This window comes from Malurus melanocephalus, unplaced genomic scaffold (assembly GCF_030028575.1).
Source record: "Malurus melanocephalus ecotype Western Australia unplaced genomic scaffold, MMel_1.1 scaffold_161, whole genome shotgun sequence".
Lineage (NCBI taxonomy): Eukaryota > Metazoa > Chordata > Aves > Passeriformes > Maluridae > Malurus > Malurus melanocephalus.
Genome location: NW_026623393.1, coordinates 1176618 through 1194362, shown reverse-complemented (window position 1 = coordinate 1194362; position 17745 = coordinate 1176618). Strand labels below are relative to the sequence as shown.

Genomic DNA, 17745 nt, shown 5'->3' with positions numbered 1-17745 from the left:
CTCTGCTGGTAAAATTGATTTTATTGAAAATCAGCATCAGGACCAGTTTGATATTTAATCAAAATGTATATTAAGGGGAAAAAAGAACAACCAACCAACGAAAAAAATATGCTCAAACTTAGACTTCTTTTCTGTTTTTYCAGTCCAGGGTAAAGAAAAACACATTATAAAAACATTGGTCCTAAGTGCAGGCAAAACCTGAAGCTAGTGAAGATCAGCACTGAGGTAAGAAAATTGATGAAGTTTAGGCCTTTTCAGACCAGTGTAACACCAAACACTTCCCCTTTTAAGAAATTGTGGTGCTAAAGGTGGACAATGATTACATAAATTGAAAAGGCTGGATTGGGAATTTATTATTATAGCTGACTGCCAAATTAGGCAGATGTGAACATGTGTATGAGGTAGCTCTCAAAAAATCAGTTTCAGTTAAACAAAATATATATCAAAATATTTCTTCCAAATTTATTTCCCTTTGCAAGTGAGGGAAGATTCCCTCAAATTCAACAAATATTGAGGCTATTTAATTACAAACACTCTTTTAATTACATAAGGTGGTTGACAATATTTTAAGTCTTGCCTGTATAAGAACCGCAAAAGCTTCAGTGAATGAGCTCAATTTGGATAAAAATTCAAATGCCTCAGCAAAGTTTATCCAACATATACAGTACTGAGTGTCTTTCATATGCCTTTATTTATTCTAGGCTCAGACCTCAATTATGWTGTGCGAACACAGGAAATGGGTCTCCTTGCCTGGCAAAGGATAGTCCCTGATGTGAGCGAGGTTGGCAGGATCAGAATTTTAGCACGATGGCTGAAAACTGATAATAGCACAACTTTGTCTGACTGCTGGAGTGATTCAGGCCTATCATGCTGTGGCTTCAGCAAAGGCTTCTAAGCTTTAATCACTGTCTTCCAGGCTGTAGTCTCTGACTTATTTGAAACAGCTGAACTTCCCCTGAGTGACTTGTCTGGTTACATTTGTGGTACCTGACCTACTTTGCAGCACTTCCCTTGGTACCACCTCATCATATGATGTCCCATGAAAGCACTCAGAATCGGAGCTCACTCCCAATAAAGACCAATAATTAAATAAAAATAAAAACACATTTGACAGCCCACAACAAAGGCAAGTCTCAGCGGCTTTTGCATGTGTTTGCCTGCTGAATCAGACAGTAGTTCCTGTCCCCACAGAGCTGCGGAATGATGGATCACCAAAATGACAAAAATAAGGATAGTATTTTGCACTGTACTTTTTCTCTTCTCTTGAATCTCAGAGAATATCAGRTATGTTAATTAATCCTCTCTGCTTTTCTGAGGTTGACTGTTAGACCCGTTTAACAGGTGGGTAAAGCAATGCTAAAAAGTGTTCTGACTTGCCTTCTCTGAACTCTACACCCACTTTGGGTCAAGATGCTCCAGCACTCGAGGCTTTATTTAGAACAACCCCATCATTTCTTTAATGGTGGGTAATTTCATTTCCTTTAGGATGAATCTTATATCCTCTCTATTTGCAATTTAAATATGAGAGATGAATGAGCTCATGCTAAAGTTCCCATTGAGTTTAAGGAGTGTAAGAACATGAAATTTAGTCCTGAAGAAGAGCTTGTGTGCTTGAAAGCATTTCTGTTTTTTGAGGCGGCCCCCTCTCTTTATGTTAATAACCAGTTTATTAACATACWTTACTTCTCTCTACAGACCTCTCTCCTTCTTTCAACTCAATGGATCCAGGTTTTCAGCCACTTAGCACAAGACTACATCACATTCAGAGAGCAAAGGTTTCTGCCATGTTTATGCAATACAGCAAAATAATTTCCAGTTCCAATTGTGAATGCTGACTTGGACACTTAAACATTTAACCCATGGGCTTGTATKGCAGTATAAAAAATAGTTCTGTGAAGGTGAGTTTTGTAAGTTTCCACCTGCACCTGACACGATAACTGCTATGACCCCAAATTATGTCTGCTGATTGCAACCTCGTGGCACATACCAGTAGAAATTACCCTAAGCTTTCCAGCTTCACAGAATTTCCTATAGTGAGGCCATTCTGCTAATCAGTAGTCTCTGCCCACGGACTGGGAGCTGCAATCAATGGCACACGTGATTTCAAAAGCCATCTCCCAGCAGCTTTCTCACCAGTCCCCAATGTATAGGGGTAAGTCACATCCCCTTAATCAAACAAATTAGTGAGGTAGATAAAGGAGATTTTATTTCCATTCAGAGCCAGAATTTTGAGGACATTGGCACTTCCATTCTCCTTCTGTTGTCATTTTGGCTCATTTTCATGTGCCCAGCGTTAGTTGATGGCAGCCGCCAGTTTCAGCTGACAGCCTCCTGGACAGTGCCTAGGACAGCTTCCACGGAGAGGAAGGGGGAAGGGGAAAAGCTTGCATGCTGCTGCCTTACCCTTCCTCATCCCTTTGGGATTGGCTCCTGCTCTACTGCAGACCTGAAAGGCTGCTTTTTCACTCAGTTGATTTAATTTAATTAGCCTCTGTGAAGCAGAGGCTTAAAGTTGCTAACCCAAAGCTCACAAGAATCTGGTTGACAAAATGCAAGGCGCAAAATCAAAAGCTAATTTTTTGAAAAGTTCACTTGTGAACCAGTGTGAAATACATGGTAAAGATCAAGCAGACTTAGACATTTGTCAAAAATATGACTCTTGAAAGACACAGTAATTTAGCTTAATTCTGAAGAGCATTAGCAGGCCCACAATAAAGAATTAAGCCTTGTCTCTGATGCTTCAGTAAGATTTTCAGATATGTGATACTGTAATTCAACAAAATACTGTATGTACAAAATAATAATAAAAATATCCCTTGACCCATTTTCCTAAGCTTTATTCCCAATTATCTTTAGTTGTTTCTGAAAAAGACTTCTTTTTCCAAGTATGGAGTTGCTACTGTTACAGTACTTTAAAGTTTCTCATATTTTGAAAAAAATTAGGCTATCTAGCAGTTTTTCCTATTTTAATCTATCAGTCTTTGACTGTATTCAGTTCTCTGCACTCTGACTTTAGTTGTTTGAATCTATTTGAACTGACTTTTTACTAATCTTGCTATCCTATGAAGTTTGCAGAAGGACTGACTGGTCAATCAAAAAACAATAGGAGCTAAACTCATCACTTTCTCAACTGACTTCTCTTCTCCTTTAGAAGATACCAAATAATGGCACAGATTAGAATTTTTACCTCCACCTTGAYATGATTTTTGAAACAGTGTCTATAAAAAAGGCTTCCACAGAGCCTCACAAAATCACAGAAGATGCTGAGTTGGAAGGGACCCATCAGGATCATCAAAGTGCAGCTCCTGACCCTATGCAGGACACCCCAAGAGTCACACCATGAGTCTGAGAGCATTATCCAAATGCTTCTTGAATTCAGGCTTGGGCTGTGACCACTTTCCTGGGGAACCTGAGGAGATAATATTCAAGGTGAGGCTGCAGCAAGGAAGAGCAGAGCAGGGCATTCACCTGCCTTGACAGGCTGGTCATGCTGTGCCTCAACAATTTCTTCTCTCTAGCTTCACCAAGGATGAAAAACTACTTGGGTCCTTTCACATGTCTGCTTTGCAGGTTCAAATGAACTTTCTTCAGCAGAAAAATCATGCTCTGAAAAATATTTGTCCCTCATGGTATGATCCTTTCTATGTTATTTTTCAATRAGATGTAGTAAATGAAGTGACAGTGGCTGTTCAGTAGCCCAAAACAATGATCAAGAAAAAAASTATTTACCTCAAATTAATTTAAACCATTTATTTAATTTTTAAAATACATTTCTCTGAAATTCTGGAAGCTGAAGAAGACCTGCTTTTCTACATTGATTTTCTTTCACACTAATTGATTGCCTTTTTCCATCACACTCTTCATTGTGGAAACTATCATGCTCCAAATCCTGACTCTGGATGTGGAAGTGATAGTAAAAGTAACAGGTTAGACCAGTTGCAGAGCAAACCTATCTGTGCCCCACAAGCTGCTGCATTCAGTTGCTCAGTGGCTTTGTCTTTCACTTTAGCTGAATTATGCAGTGGTCAACTGTCCTCCATACAATGGGTTTTGCAAGATTGCTGAATGGCAGTTTTCAGTGCAGTCTCATTTAGCAGATATTCCCATGTGGATTCCATGCATCCCCATGCTAATACTGTTCTCTGTGTAAACACATGGATTGAATTACTTAATACCCTTTTGATCTAAACATAAAAAAACCCAAAAACAAACACAACAAGAAACCAAACTAATAAGCAGTCAGATTTCTTTTCAAGCTACCGGGCAACAGCACAATTCTCCTCTTCTGGCTCCACCACCTGTGTCAGCTGACTGTTGTGGGTCACTTTTGCAACCCTAGTTATGTTATGAGTCTCTGTTTTCTCTTTTACTGGCTTTTCCCCTGTGTGTGTGTGTGTGCATGTGCATTTTCCCCCTTTCGCTTATTTTTTGGCCTCAGAACCTACCCTAAGTGTGTAGCTACTGCTTAAAAACAGCTCATCAGCACTTGCCTGCTTGTTCCTGCTGGTTGGGAAAACATTAAAACTTTGGGAGGGATGGTCAGTCTCTCTTTGCCAGCCTGGCTTTTTTTTTTTGAGGCAAATTCCCCACTGGTGTWAATAGCTGAGCTTCTGTGAATCTATTTTACTTAAGCTGAGGATCTAGGCCTTTGATTTACTTTTCCCAGCTGTAGCCATCCTGGCTTGTTCAATTACTTTTATAACTGTGCCATTCAATTCCATCTGAGCACTACTATGGCACTGTGATTCAGCTTAGACCCTACTTAACAGAGAATTTATTGTCTCAGTAGATAAATGATGACTGTATACTATTTCTCCTAATAACTTGAATAMTACTGATAGCATAATGTGTACAGCACGTGTGATGCAGAAGGGTCCCAGGTGCTTTATAACATAGTATATGAAGTATATAAAAAGATAACTTTGCTCCCTGCTGAAACGCAGCCATCTCTGCTGTGAAGCAGGCATAACCACACTGCAGAACAGTTTGGGATGCAAAGTGGTGTCCAATTGAAACTGCAAGGGGAATTTTATGTAAGTAGAATATAATTACCCAAGCTGGATGTCAGCCAGGACTCAGGGAACACCCTGGATCTTGGAGGAACTGCCAATGGGAGATGGAGATGTTACTACAGGCATACATGCTCTTGTTTCTTGATCAATTCCAAGTGGATAAATTGTTGTCTTTTAATTTCCTCTTCAATGCTTATCTTTTTTTTTTATCAGCTGCTCTTTCTGTAGCCCCATTATGTTTCATGTTCTCATTTCTCTCTTCTTACATTTCCTCTCCTACATTTCACACATGCCAGTATTTCCTCTCCACCACCTTCTTTCATCCAAAGCACTCCCAGTCTTAGCAAAAAGAGCAAAAATAGCTCTTTACGTCATGTTGAAAAAAAAGTTTGCTATATGAGGGTAATGCATTTCAGTGCATTTGTACATAGAGAATTTACACAATCAAAAATAGCTAAAACATTGGTGTTTGTTTCCCCCCTGATACTTAAACAGATTTAAACAAAGTTKGTTAGAGCTTGGTGCCAATAATGCYGRGGTTATGGTCTTGACCCCAGTATGAGCCATTCACCTAAGAGTTGGGCCTGATGATCTGTGTGGGTCCCTTCCAACTCTGAATATTCTGTGATCCTCTGAAATTTCAACACACACACGCGCGCACACACACACACACACACACACACACACACACACACACACAAACGCCCAGGATTATGCTATTTAAGAACAGAGAGATTTCCTAAATTGAGTGTGTGGACAAAAACCTCCTTCATACACCAAAAATTCCTTAAATCTTACACTAAAACCAAAGTCAAAACTCTTCAACCAGAAGAGGGTTTGCTCCTGGAAAGCCATGAGATATTGAGTGACTTGAGCAAGGCTGAGGTGAATGTTGGCAGTCATAAAAATAAACACTCTTATATTTCRACTCCCTCTATAAACCAGCTCTCCACTGACTTGTGAGCTGCCACACAAGTGCCCATAACAGAGACAGCTTGGCACCACGTCCAGGTGCAGCTGCCCTCGGACAAGGCTTTGTCTCCAAAAGAAGTCACCAGATGTYAAGAGCTGTATTTCAGTGTCTGTTACACCTGTGCTCAGCCGTTCAACATTTCACTGGAGGACCTTGACCAACTCCAGAGATGTGGAGCAGTCTTCCTGCTGCTCTGGGCTGGGAGTCAGATTCTTGAGTCTGGTCAAAACATCTGGGAGTGCTGGTTGTTTCTTCAAAAGGTCTCTCCTTTGCTTGCAACAAAAATTTGGCCAAAGGGAGAATCTGCTCCCATACCTTCAGTTATTAAACATGAGAACAACTTAGAGAAAGCTGTGCTGCCTGAGCTTTGTCTCTCCCTCTCACTCTGGTATGCTCACCTTCTCTCACTCCATTCTTCATTCAGATAACTGAAATAAAATGTCAAAATTCACAAAACAATGCTGTGTGAAAAGTGATATTTTTTTCCTTTGTTGCAACATTGTCTCACTTTCTGTGTGATATGTTCCACTCAGCTCCACTCTGTAATCAATGGCTGATGAAATATCAAGGCTCAATTAATTATGGTGCCTAGCAGCACTGCTGAAGTTGGTGGGTGGAGAACTCATTCCTTTTAATTTTCCATAGAGTTCTATCCTGCCACGYGAGTTCTCAGGTTAGGATCTCAACACTGACTTTATGGGAGTTTCATTTGAACTTCATATATCAGGAAACTTGCTTTTCCATTTTGAAACAGTGCAAAAGTAAATGTTTATTTCTTTTACTTTGAATACCATAATCTATTTTCCCTGACCTGTGCACCTTGGATCACTTTGAAATGTTAGTGTTATTTTCTCTTTTGCTGAATTGATTTTGTTTCTGAGATGGTTTTCTGTGCACATGATGATTCCYTAGTAAGTTGCCAACTAACTATGCAATTATGTGAATGAGGGGGGTCGTTATTACAGGAGTTGGAGTGTTTCTGAATGAAAAAAAGATAAAAACTTCCCTGTCAGTCTGTCCCCTTTCTTTCTTTGAAGTATCAGAGCTTTCTTGGTAGCTTGAAATTTTGCAGATGTTCATTTTTCTGTATTTAATTGGCTGCAATGTTCAGTGACATGAACTTTTGCTAAGGGAAACTAAAAATACTTGAATAATAAACAGAAATGGAGTGTAATAATTATATGTGTTTTTCCCTGGAAAGTGTGGAATTTATTATCATGGACGTCGTTGGGGTTATAGCTGCTGTGATAGCTTTGTTGAGATACATCACTCAAAAWCCCGGAGGAGCTGACTGTGCTATGCACTGGGTGAACACAGAATAAGAATCTGGGCCCTGCTTGCAAAGAGCTTACAGGCCAGGGGAAGAACTGGTAGAGCAGTATTTTTTTCTAAAAGAATTAATTTGTGATTAAATTCCTTTTGTTTTCTCCCAGATGAATTATAGATCTTTTTAGAAGTCTAGGACTGCCCTAAACTCCAYTTAAGTCTATCGAAATCACAGCTAGGACTGATTTATTCCTTGTCACGTGCAAACTTAGAGCTTATACATAACAGAATCACTTTGTGTAGCACTGAAATGCAACCACTTCTTGTGTGTAATGTAGCAACTYTTACAGTTTCTTTCAATAATAAAAATAATGGACTTGACTATTTAGTGGCAGAAAACAAAGACTCTTTATCTCATCAAGGTTCTTGGCAGAGTGTGAGCAGATCYGGCCTTGTGCAATTATTGTCTTCTTTTGAGTTTGCTGAGGATCCTGGCATAATATCTCTGTTTTTTCCATCTGATTTCAAGTGACCGCAACTGTTGAGGGCTTTGGTTTTCTCTGATCTAAATGATTGCAGCTCAAGCACCAGAGTGTCCCCAAGCACCATGCTGGGAGGCTGGCTCCACACTGACTCAGAGGGAGCATTCCCATCTATCTGACTCACCAGCACTCAAGTGCACTGCCAGCAATCCAGATATTAAACTGATCCTCCATCAACATGGGGAGGGGAAGCGAAGAGAACAGATTAGTTTTTAAAAATGAAATACTGATGGTACTGAGTGCATCAATTGGATCATTTTGCCATATGTAACAGACCAAACAAAACAACTTAAATGGCCAAGTTATTTAAGTTTGCAAAGCAGATGCTGTGCAAGCTTCTGCCTTTTTTTTTCACAGGGTTGTTTATTACATATTGCATCCAGACAAATTCATCGTCCCTTCGATGGGACTTCACAAGCAAGGCTTGTGAACTTAATTTTCCCCTCTCTGTCTCTAGCTAGACTGTGTGAAATGTTTTTAAAGAGAAGGTTTGTAGAGTCATTATCTTTTATTAGATCAACTGATATGGTTGGTTAAAAAACAACAAGCTTTAAGGCAAACAAACTCTTCTTTGCCTTTGAAACCATATTAAGGAAGCAGTGATAAAGAGTATGCTAGATAACTTATTATCTTTTGGGGTTTTTTACATGTTGCTTATATAAGATTTTCTCCAATGTAACAAATAATGCATTTGCAGCAGATCTATCACTAGTTAGTGTAGGAGAATGTAAGCTTTTTTTGTCTTCCCCAAAAGGTTCAGATTACAGTTTGCTTTTTTTCACATGGACTCTGAAAATCAGTATTTCTGATGAAAAATCTGCAAATAATAGAGTTAAAAATGTTCAGATGAATAAAAAATTTGTTTCAATAATTTTGACAATTTTGAATTTTTCAACAGCTTTTACTCTAGTGAACTTAATTCCACAGCAGAAATTTATTTCTAAGAATTTTAATTCAGCTCTGTCAAAAACATTTTTTACTAGAAACAGCTGACAAGATTGACTGCTTCCCTTTTTGGTTTCACAGAGTTACATACTCAGATGGGGAAATGGTTTTCCAGGAACCCCTGAGGAGTGCTACACATGACGGTTTAACTCTGAATTCAGTTTCAAGAACTTTTAAAAGGAAATTGCATTACAGGGCTGTTCCTGCCTTAATGATCGAGGGTTATGTGGCTAGGGTTTTTTTTTTTCAGTGGAGGGAAAGTCAATCTTGTTTTTGCAAATGAAAACATTTAGGGAATGTGCAGGAAAATGTATTAGCAGGGGAATTTGCAACTCTGAATTTTATGGGAGTTGATTATACAGTCATGATTTAGAAAAATGCCTTGCCGAAGTTGGAGGGGTTTCCTCAAACTTCACCCCTCTGCATTTGCTTTTCCTTCCCTGGCTGAAGGGTCCCTTAAACAAGTGGTGTTTATTGTATACTKTCCTTTGGCTAAAGTGGAAGATGATTGTGCTTTTTGGATGGAAATTCATATGTTTTCTATTATTCTTCATGTTTAATTTAGCTCATGGACAGAAGCCCAATAACTGAATGTGGATACATTATAAAGCAATCACTTCCCAAGATCTTGAGCTCCAAGGCACATGTAGGTAAGATACAAGAATGTAGCAGAAATAATACTTTCATTTTTTTTTAAATTCAGGTTAATTTGTTGCTATCTATTAAAAACTTTATTAAAAATTTACTTTGTAGCAGCTCCAGAATGGAAACCTATACGTGAAATTGACCAATGTGTAATAATGGAATTCCAATCACAGCAGGCCAAAAATACTGCTGAAGTAAATATTACTTTAGTGGAAGCAAAAAACATCATTAGGGCAGATACAAAGGAAATTCCAGTAGCCAGTGAAGATTGTGTGAGTCTGACCATTTTCCCGTGTGAAGAAAAGACACAAACTTGATTGTACATTAAGAGGAAAGATGTGGAAGTTTGAAAAGGGTGCTTAGTTTTTTTAACAATAGACATTAAGCACRTGTGGGGTTTCGTACTAAATCTTATTACTAGAGATTATTTAGATTGTTTAAACTTCCTTTGGGAAAAAAAATGGATAGGAAAAAAAAGAAAATATTTGAATTCCTAATACCGCAGCATACGTTGGACAACCATCCTTCTTACTGTAATAATACATGAAGTGCAGTACACTAGATTGCATTTTTAATGCTTCAAGAACATTACTTTGCAATGAATGTGCTTCAGAAAAACAGTTTTGCTCTGTATTTTATTGGCTGAGTTAACACAACAAATACTATAAATCCAGTAATTACTAATTGCCTCCTCCATTATAATGTAAGAAATGAATCATAAACCTTTTATTACTTTAACGATGGACTACAGGAAGGATTAATCTTCCAGTGAAGCATTTTTCATATTTACCTGGTTCCTTCTGTACTCATTTTCTCTTCCCAGTCTTCCTTCCTATTTGATGCTCTGTAGTGGCCCCTACTGGGAAAGACAAGACGGAAACATAGCAGCAGCCTTGGCATCTGCTGATGGATCTATTTAGCTGCTGGTGGTTTAGCAATCACCCCTTGGTGGGGAGAGGAAACGAAATTAGGAGGCAATTCTAGGCAACCTTTTGTCAACCATTGCTCTAGTTGTGGCATGCACACTTCTGCTTACTCTGTAATGCACCATCTCAGGGTGCCTGAATAAATTCTRTAAGGATGAGCCTGACAAAGGGAAACTGAGGAGCAAGAAGTGCCACATGAATGAACACTATTAGGAGTCTTAYGCAGATTTTGTGTTGAGACACTGACATAACTTTGTTATTCAAATGGAATAAATTTCTCTCCATAAACTGAGATTTGTTTTTGAACCTGGGGATTGCTCTTGACTTCGAGATGTTTACAGCAGAGTTCTGAATGACTTTTTCTTGACTTTTACCATTATCATCATTATATTTTTTATTATAACATCATCAAGAAGCCCTAACTGAGATCTGATCCTTGCTGGTAGGAGATACACAAATGCATGTAAAGTGGCAACTTCTACTCCAGAAAGTTATGAGTACAGGGGAGAATGAAGAAGTGGTTTACTTTTCTATTAAATCAGTGGCTGAATGAGGCAGAGGACTAAGATCTTGCCTAGTTACAAGGCCTGATAGTTCTGTGCTCCATGCAAGCCCAAACACCTCTATGAAATCTTCCCCATTACTCACTCTGTGCACAGGGTGCTATCCAACATACACAGTCCAAATGGTCCTCTTCAGGAGAAAAAATTACTTGTAAGCATTTTATCTGTTTCAAAACTGGGCTCAGTTGTTAAGAGTAATAGGTCACTTGAGGCAAAAGACTATGTTTTGGGGGAGGAATAAATCTTGTGCAGCTTGAGGCCTCCTTCATTCTTTCCATCATTCTTAACCCTCTAATGCCCCATACATACCAAGATAAGGACWGGTGGTGTAACGGTCTGAAGAAGTGTAAATAGGAGTTTTTCTTCATACTCTCTTTTCATCGCTATTGATCAGTGAGAATCACAAGCAACTCTCCTGGAACTAGGGAGTTTTCAGCATTTTACAACGAAAAGTTGACATGGTATCTAGGGTAAAGCACCCAGTTCTGGAAAMAGAAAATATTATGAGAAGTGAATAGAAGACTCCAAGAAAACAAAGGTTAAAGGCCTGAGTTCACTTAAAAAAATTGACTTAGGGATGATATTTACCTCCTCTGTAAATACCAAAATGGTGTGAGAAATCAAATTAGTTTGAACAAATTAGTTTTGTGGCATCTCTTCTCACCTATGACAAGGATAGAAGCCACAGAGAACACCACCAAGATGCATGCTGCTCTGAAGGGTTTACAATCCAAAGAGACTTTACAATCCTGGAAATTTCTTCACACAGGATCCGTATTTTCCTCTCATCTTTCTGGATACAAATGGTCCATACTCATATGTAAACATGTGAATTTATTGAAAACAAGTTCTTGAAGCCTGGTGAGGTGCAACAGGAAGAAGTAGCTGTGCAGCATGAAGGTGAATAAGAGGTTAGGATTACAACATGAACAGTGTTCAGCAACAAGAACAAGGAAAAGTCCTGCAGAAAGCTCAGTTTACTGCTTCTGTTGTTCACTATTCTTGTGTTGGAAGCTGCATGTGTAAATAAAGCAAATATATTTAATTCCTGGTGACCCTTTTAGTCTTCCAGGATGTCACCATTTTCCTCCTTGAAATATCAGTCCAAACTTCTGCTTTCTTTTTGATGTCATACTATTTCAAATTACTTGATATAATGATAGATAATATGATAATGTGAGATAACATGACCAGAGCTGGATTGTTTGCATTACACAGTGAATCACTAATGCAAAGATGTTCTCATTTAAATCAAACCTGACTCCCTTTTGTATTTCAATGACTGAGCTTAAGTGGACAGCTTAATTTCTCTTGATATGYATTTATAGCTGAAAAGTCAAACAACAGAATGCATCAGTAGAAATATTCCTTGTCATCATCCAGCTACAGCATGTTAGCTTACACATTCAGCAAAATTAATTTTTGTTAAGATTTTAATCTTATTTTGGGTATCTTTACTGGCAGCAGGGGTCTGCAAGGTGGCCTCCATTGGAAGAGGCCAGGGCTGCCCTGTGCCAAAAGCTGGTTCCAACAGCCCCATCACAGGATACAGCAGCTCCCATCAGCCAAACYGGTGCTCTGGGAAAGCACATTTAAGAAAAGGCAGCAAGTTTTTCACAGAGGGAGTAAGAGCAGGGAACAAAAAGAGTGAGAATAAGCAGAGGGAGCACTGAGGTCAGGAGGAGGAGGAAGAAAGGAACAAAGATGAGGTGATCCATGGTGGAGCACAAACCCACATGGCAGCCTGTAGGGAGGGCTATGGCAGAGTAGGTGGGAGTTTCCTGAAGGAGCTGTGACCTATGGAAGGAAGAGTGCACCTTCGAGCAGGGGAAGAATGTGAGAGGGAAGGAGTATCAGACAGAAGCCTGTACATTGTCTTGCCTTTTGAATGTTTTCCAGTGCCTTTCTAAATTTAAGACCTTAAAATACCATAGATCATTAGTKTACCAAGTTCCAATACTGTGCTTCCACGTGTAGAACTAGTAACATTCATTCTCAGAGGAGTTAAGTGATATAGCCATCAGAGTGACATGATTGGAGACAGGCCGTGGGGTTCCTAATGCTTCTTTGTTAGTTTTATGCTCCAGGTTAAGTCATCTTTGACACTGAAATGCTTCAAAGCTCCTAACTGTCAGATATCTTTTTACTATTTCTCCAAATCCTATTGCTGAATGCATTTTTCCTACTTTTGGTCAGTTCACATTAGCCTCTGTGAACCCTGGATCACAGGAGTCATTGCTGTTTATTTTGCTTTGACTGTGCTACACCAGCAGTTCTCCTCCAAATCTAGCATTCAGAAATAACAAATTATTCTCCTGTATAGTCATGAGAATGAATGTAACTGGAAGGAGAGAAGAGAAGGAAAAAGGTTCTTGTTTGCTGCAGGACTTCTGATCTCATGAGACATCACTTTTACAGGCTTTTTTTCCATACCTTAAGTGTCTGTGATATTTCTTAAAGAAGAACTTTCCTTCCCTCAAAGTGAAATCATCACTTGACTCTAGCAACCAGCAGGTTTTTTTTTGTTTTTAAAGTGTATCTTTTAAGGAAATAAAATGGAAAAAAAAGCCCACACAACAATGTTTTTGATTAGGGAAATTAAGAGGAGCAAAGAAATATATTAAACAGTGAATTCATTGCTAGTTTAGATCAAGACAAACCTCTGGATAATCCAGCTGTTCTTTCTGTTCTGTGAAGTGCAGCATTAGCTACAATGAMAGATCTTTATAGAAGCTTTATGTAAGTCACTTATCTCCCCCATCCCAAGATGTTGTAATTGTCCCCAACAGTTGACTGACCATTTATTACAGACTTCCATTTCTTAAGTAAATACTAGTTGATATTTAAATGAATGTAGATAAATAGATATATTTATGTATATGCTTTACATATCACAGAGTCCACCAAATTGGAAGGGACCCACTAGGATTGAGTTCAGCTCCCAACCCTGGACAGGACATCCCCAAGAGTCACATCCCAATATAAAAGCCAAACTCACATGTAAGCAAGCAACAACCAAGGTAAATTTTATGCATGTCCATCTAAGGTTAAAATAACAGCTCTAGCACTTCCTCAGGGTTAAGGTTTATGAAAAAAAAAACCAACAGTGATAAAGGACTGTTATAAATTGCCTGTCACAGCTGCTAAAAAAAAGAAAAAAGAGAGAAAGAGGAAGAAAAGAAAAGAAGGGAAAAAAAAGTTATTGTTAATTAAAAGGATTTTGCCTTAGAATCAAAGAGGCTGTGGATGAAGAAATCTGCAGAAATTATCTAAGGCCGCCTCAACCTTAGCATTTATTATTCAACACCTCACTCATTGCCCTGATTATAAATATTTAATCACTCAACAACTGTAAGTGCTTGTGTCTTCCTGGAGGACCTGCAAGCATTAGGAAATAAAGGGATGGGGGGGAACAGAGAGGAGGGGGACTAGAAAGGCAGAGAGCCTAAAAGATGTGTAGAGATTATGCAGGGACAAGTGAAAAGGTGTGAAGGACGCCACTGAATTGGGCCTTTGTAATCAGGTTGCATGAACACCTGAACGCTAATTCATTTTGTTTCTATTCACTGGACTTCAAAGCCATATTTTTTTTATTGCGTGGCAGTCTCTGACAGAGGGTGCCCTTGGAGAACAGGCAGAAAATGTTCTTAATGAAAGCAGAGCCCCGAGCAGTGAGAGGTGCCATCCGTGTACCCTCCTTTGTCTGTCACAAAAAAAGCAGGCAAGCTTGGCAGGCTTTTGGGCCTATCAATAATGCATGAGAAGAATTACATCCACCCTGATGCCAGGAGAAGGGAACGGCAGAGGAGAGGGTTGTGTTACGCTACCCTGAAAGGGCGCTCACTTCCTTTCCACCCTCCCTCTCCATACAGAGCACATGATTCTGGAGCACAGGGCCGTGATGCACAGCTYACACGCTCTCTGAAGGGATGGAGTCACTTTCTGTACCTGTAAGGGTTATGCAGATTTCCATCAGTGCTGTTGAGGTTCTTGGAGTAGGATGCTTCAGATTCAGAWATCCTGTCAGATTAGTTGCAAGATTTAGTTTAATATTATGAGGGGGGAAAAGATCTTGAAACATTATGGGGGAAAAACTATCCTTGTTTCTTCATAGCTGGCATTGTTTGGAGAGTTCCGAATTTGCCTTCACTGTGAGGATTATGGTTTAGACATGAATATATTTTTTTTCTTTCTTTCTTCTTTTCTTTTTTTTTTTTTTTTTTTTTTTCCTGTGCAGGGCTGGAAAGAAAAAGAAATACCTTAAGAAGACTAAGTTTTGAATATATTTTCATACAAGAATGAGGAACTTCCAAAATCTCAATTTGTTCAAAGGTAAAGCATAAAGTTAAGGATACACACTGCAAACTGTAATTCTTTTTTAGCTTTTCTCCTGTAAGAAGAGCTGCACCCTTGAGGGCTTATTTCTTTTAGACATTATTGTGCACTTTTCATGATTTCTTGTATAAACATGTCTTCCACAAGCACAGCCACCATTTATTTGGCACAGTGCTCAGAGGTCTGCATTTTCTTCTCAGAGGTTTCAGGATACAATGTGGGCATTCTGCAGTCTGTCCCAGGCAGCTGTGGGGCAGATTTTCCATGAGATTTTTCCTAAAGCAGAGATGAGAGTTAAATGTTTACTTGCAGGTTTTGCTCAGGTCAGTTTAATCAAAGGACTGCTCCTGAAGCATGCAGAAATGCTTCAGCCTGTTGGTCTGCAGGTGAGACTTGGATAGCAATGGTAATCCAAAATCTCTTGTGCCCAAGGGTGACCAAGAATGGCTAAGCATTGCATTAATTAAGTTTAGAATTTCACCCTTCTAAAATCTTGATTGGAAAAAGTGAGCTAACTGGGAAAGCAAYAGGTGTATTTGAGAATTAAGGTCTTCTCTGTGTAGGTAAAGGGATTGAAAAAGGCATACATTTCCTGGTGAAATTGTCTGGCATGCAGCCTCACCATCCTGATTCCAGCAGCTCCACTGCACAGAGCACTCTGCTCTTGCACRTCAGAGATGCTGAGATGTTTGCCACAATGGAGCCCAATAACCAAGCAAAAGCCTCTGGAGGAGAAGATAAATTTGAGGCTTCCAGATGCAAATGTTTGTACTCTACATTCTGGTGCAGGTGGATGCTGTCCAGAATGTCCAGAAGTTCTGGGTGGTCTTACGACCTTTAACAGCTTTAGAAAAACAGGTAAGATGCCAAGGCAGCAAAGAACAAAACCCCCTCAAACTTCACTTTATTAAAAGAAATAAATTAATTCTTTTAGCAGGATCTGCATTTTTATGACTTCACTGTTTGGGACCACAGGGATCTGTAATGACAGTTCTCAGATATTATTTCACAGGGATTAGTATTGCCTTCAACACAGATAAATAGGAGGCTGCTAAAGTTTGGGTGCATCAGCAACTTGGTGCCTTCATCTCAAAGTGGAAGATCTGTAACCAATGCTGTTTACTATGAATTTGTATTTGAAACATACACTGCAAGAGAAAGACTGTCCATAAAATAATGGGGCCTCCCTTTTGAACTGTTGCCTTTACAATGATTATTTTGCATAAATGCATTTTGATAGAGTAACAGTAAATGGAAATGTATAGCTGCTATGAAACGCAGTCATGGTGGGTGTCTGAATCTGAACTGGAGCTTGGGGTGATTGTAGCTAACCTTTCAATTATAGCACTCAAATTCCTTCTCTATGCTGTAAAGCACTGAAAGGCTGGCTTGCTAGGCCTCTGTTTTCACAGAAACACCCAGGGATGGGAGCCTACTGCCAGACTTTGGAGCAGCGTGGATATGACACAATTGCCATGGCTTATAGCTCTGCAGACCTCACAGCGTTCCTGAGAGACTCAGATACGGTGTGTATCCTTCTCTATCATTTCAGGCATTGTTACCTGCTTCGAAAGCTAACCCACAACCTGTAAATCTTGTTGCAATAATGAAGCTTGGCACTGCCCGTTGGCGCCGCCTCCTCCTCCTCCTCCTCTCTTTCTCCTTCTCTCCGTGCCTGGGGTTGGCCGCAGCCGGAGCTCAGAGCATGCTTGTGCTGTGGTGCCAAGCAGCCTCAGGCTTCTGCCAAGCAACTGCCTGTTTTGTCTTTGGCTGCTGTGTGTAAAATGGCAGATCTAATGAGACATCACGGAGCAGCTGGTTTTGGCTGTTTCTCTGGCGCAACTGATTATAGCCACAAGTTGGGGTGTGAACCAGTTGTACCTCAAAGACCATTTTCACCCAGGTGAACTCCTTTGAACATTCCTCAGTGGTAGCAATTTCCTGGTCCCGGCCCCAGCACTTCACCTGTGCCAGGCTCCACTCTTTGTCCTCCCATCCCACTGCAGTTTCCTTCTTGTGTACATGGGACACCCAAAGCCCTGCCAAATGCTTAAGCAAGTGACCAGTTCAGAGTGAGAGCTGTTTGAAAATAACTCCCAGCTCTGCAGGGAGGGATACTCAGAGGGACAGACATTTCCCCCTCTGCCTTCTGCAGAGCRTGGATCCCAGAATGTCAGGTCAGGGATCACCCATGCTGTGTGAAKGTGTTCGTGGTGACTGCTCTCTGCAAAAAGACATAAGCCATAAACATTGTAATGGAAGACTGCAGTTCTGGCTTTGAAAATACAATTAACTCCAAGAGGTCTGTTCTTCCTTGGTTTATGCAGATGAGTAATACCAATGGAACTTACACATATGGACATCGAGAGGAAGCTTATTTTACTTGAAATTAATACATGTCAAACTTTTTTTTTTTTTTTAAATTATTATCTTCAAGCTGCATTTAAGCACCCAGAGCCTTGAACTGAACTGAAAAAAATGTTGTAATTGGTATAATTCTTAGCTCTTTTTCCACCTGTCTTTGCTTTTCTCTCTCTT

At 39.7% G+C, this 17745-nt stretch overlaps 2 long non-coding RNA genes across 2 annotated transcripts in view; both read left to right on the top strand.

Moving 5' to 3' along the window:
- LOC130576912 (uncharacterized) overlaps positions 1-261 on the top strand; it is a 45320-nt gene extending 45059 nt beyond the window's left edge. Inside the window, exon 5 of the long non-coding RNA XR_008965721.1 lies at positions 144-261. This is a non-coding gene — a long non-coding RNA (uncharacterized LOC130576912). The remainder of the gene's footprint in view (positions 1-143) is intronic.
- Positions 262-9307: 9046 nt separating this feature from the next.
- Positions 9308-17716, top strand: LOC130576903 (uncharacterized). Its single transcript, XR_008965719.1, has 4 exons — positions 9308-9388; positions 13770-13892; positions 15110-15204; positions 16620-17716. It is a non-coding gene; the product is annotated as an uncharacterized LOC130576903 (long non-coding RNA).
- Positions 17717-17745: the final 29 nt, after the last annotated feature.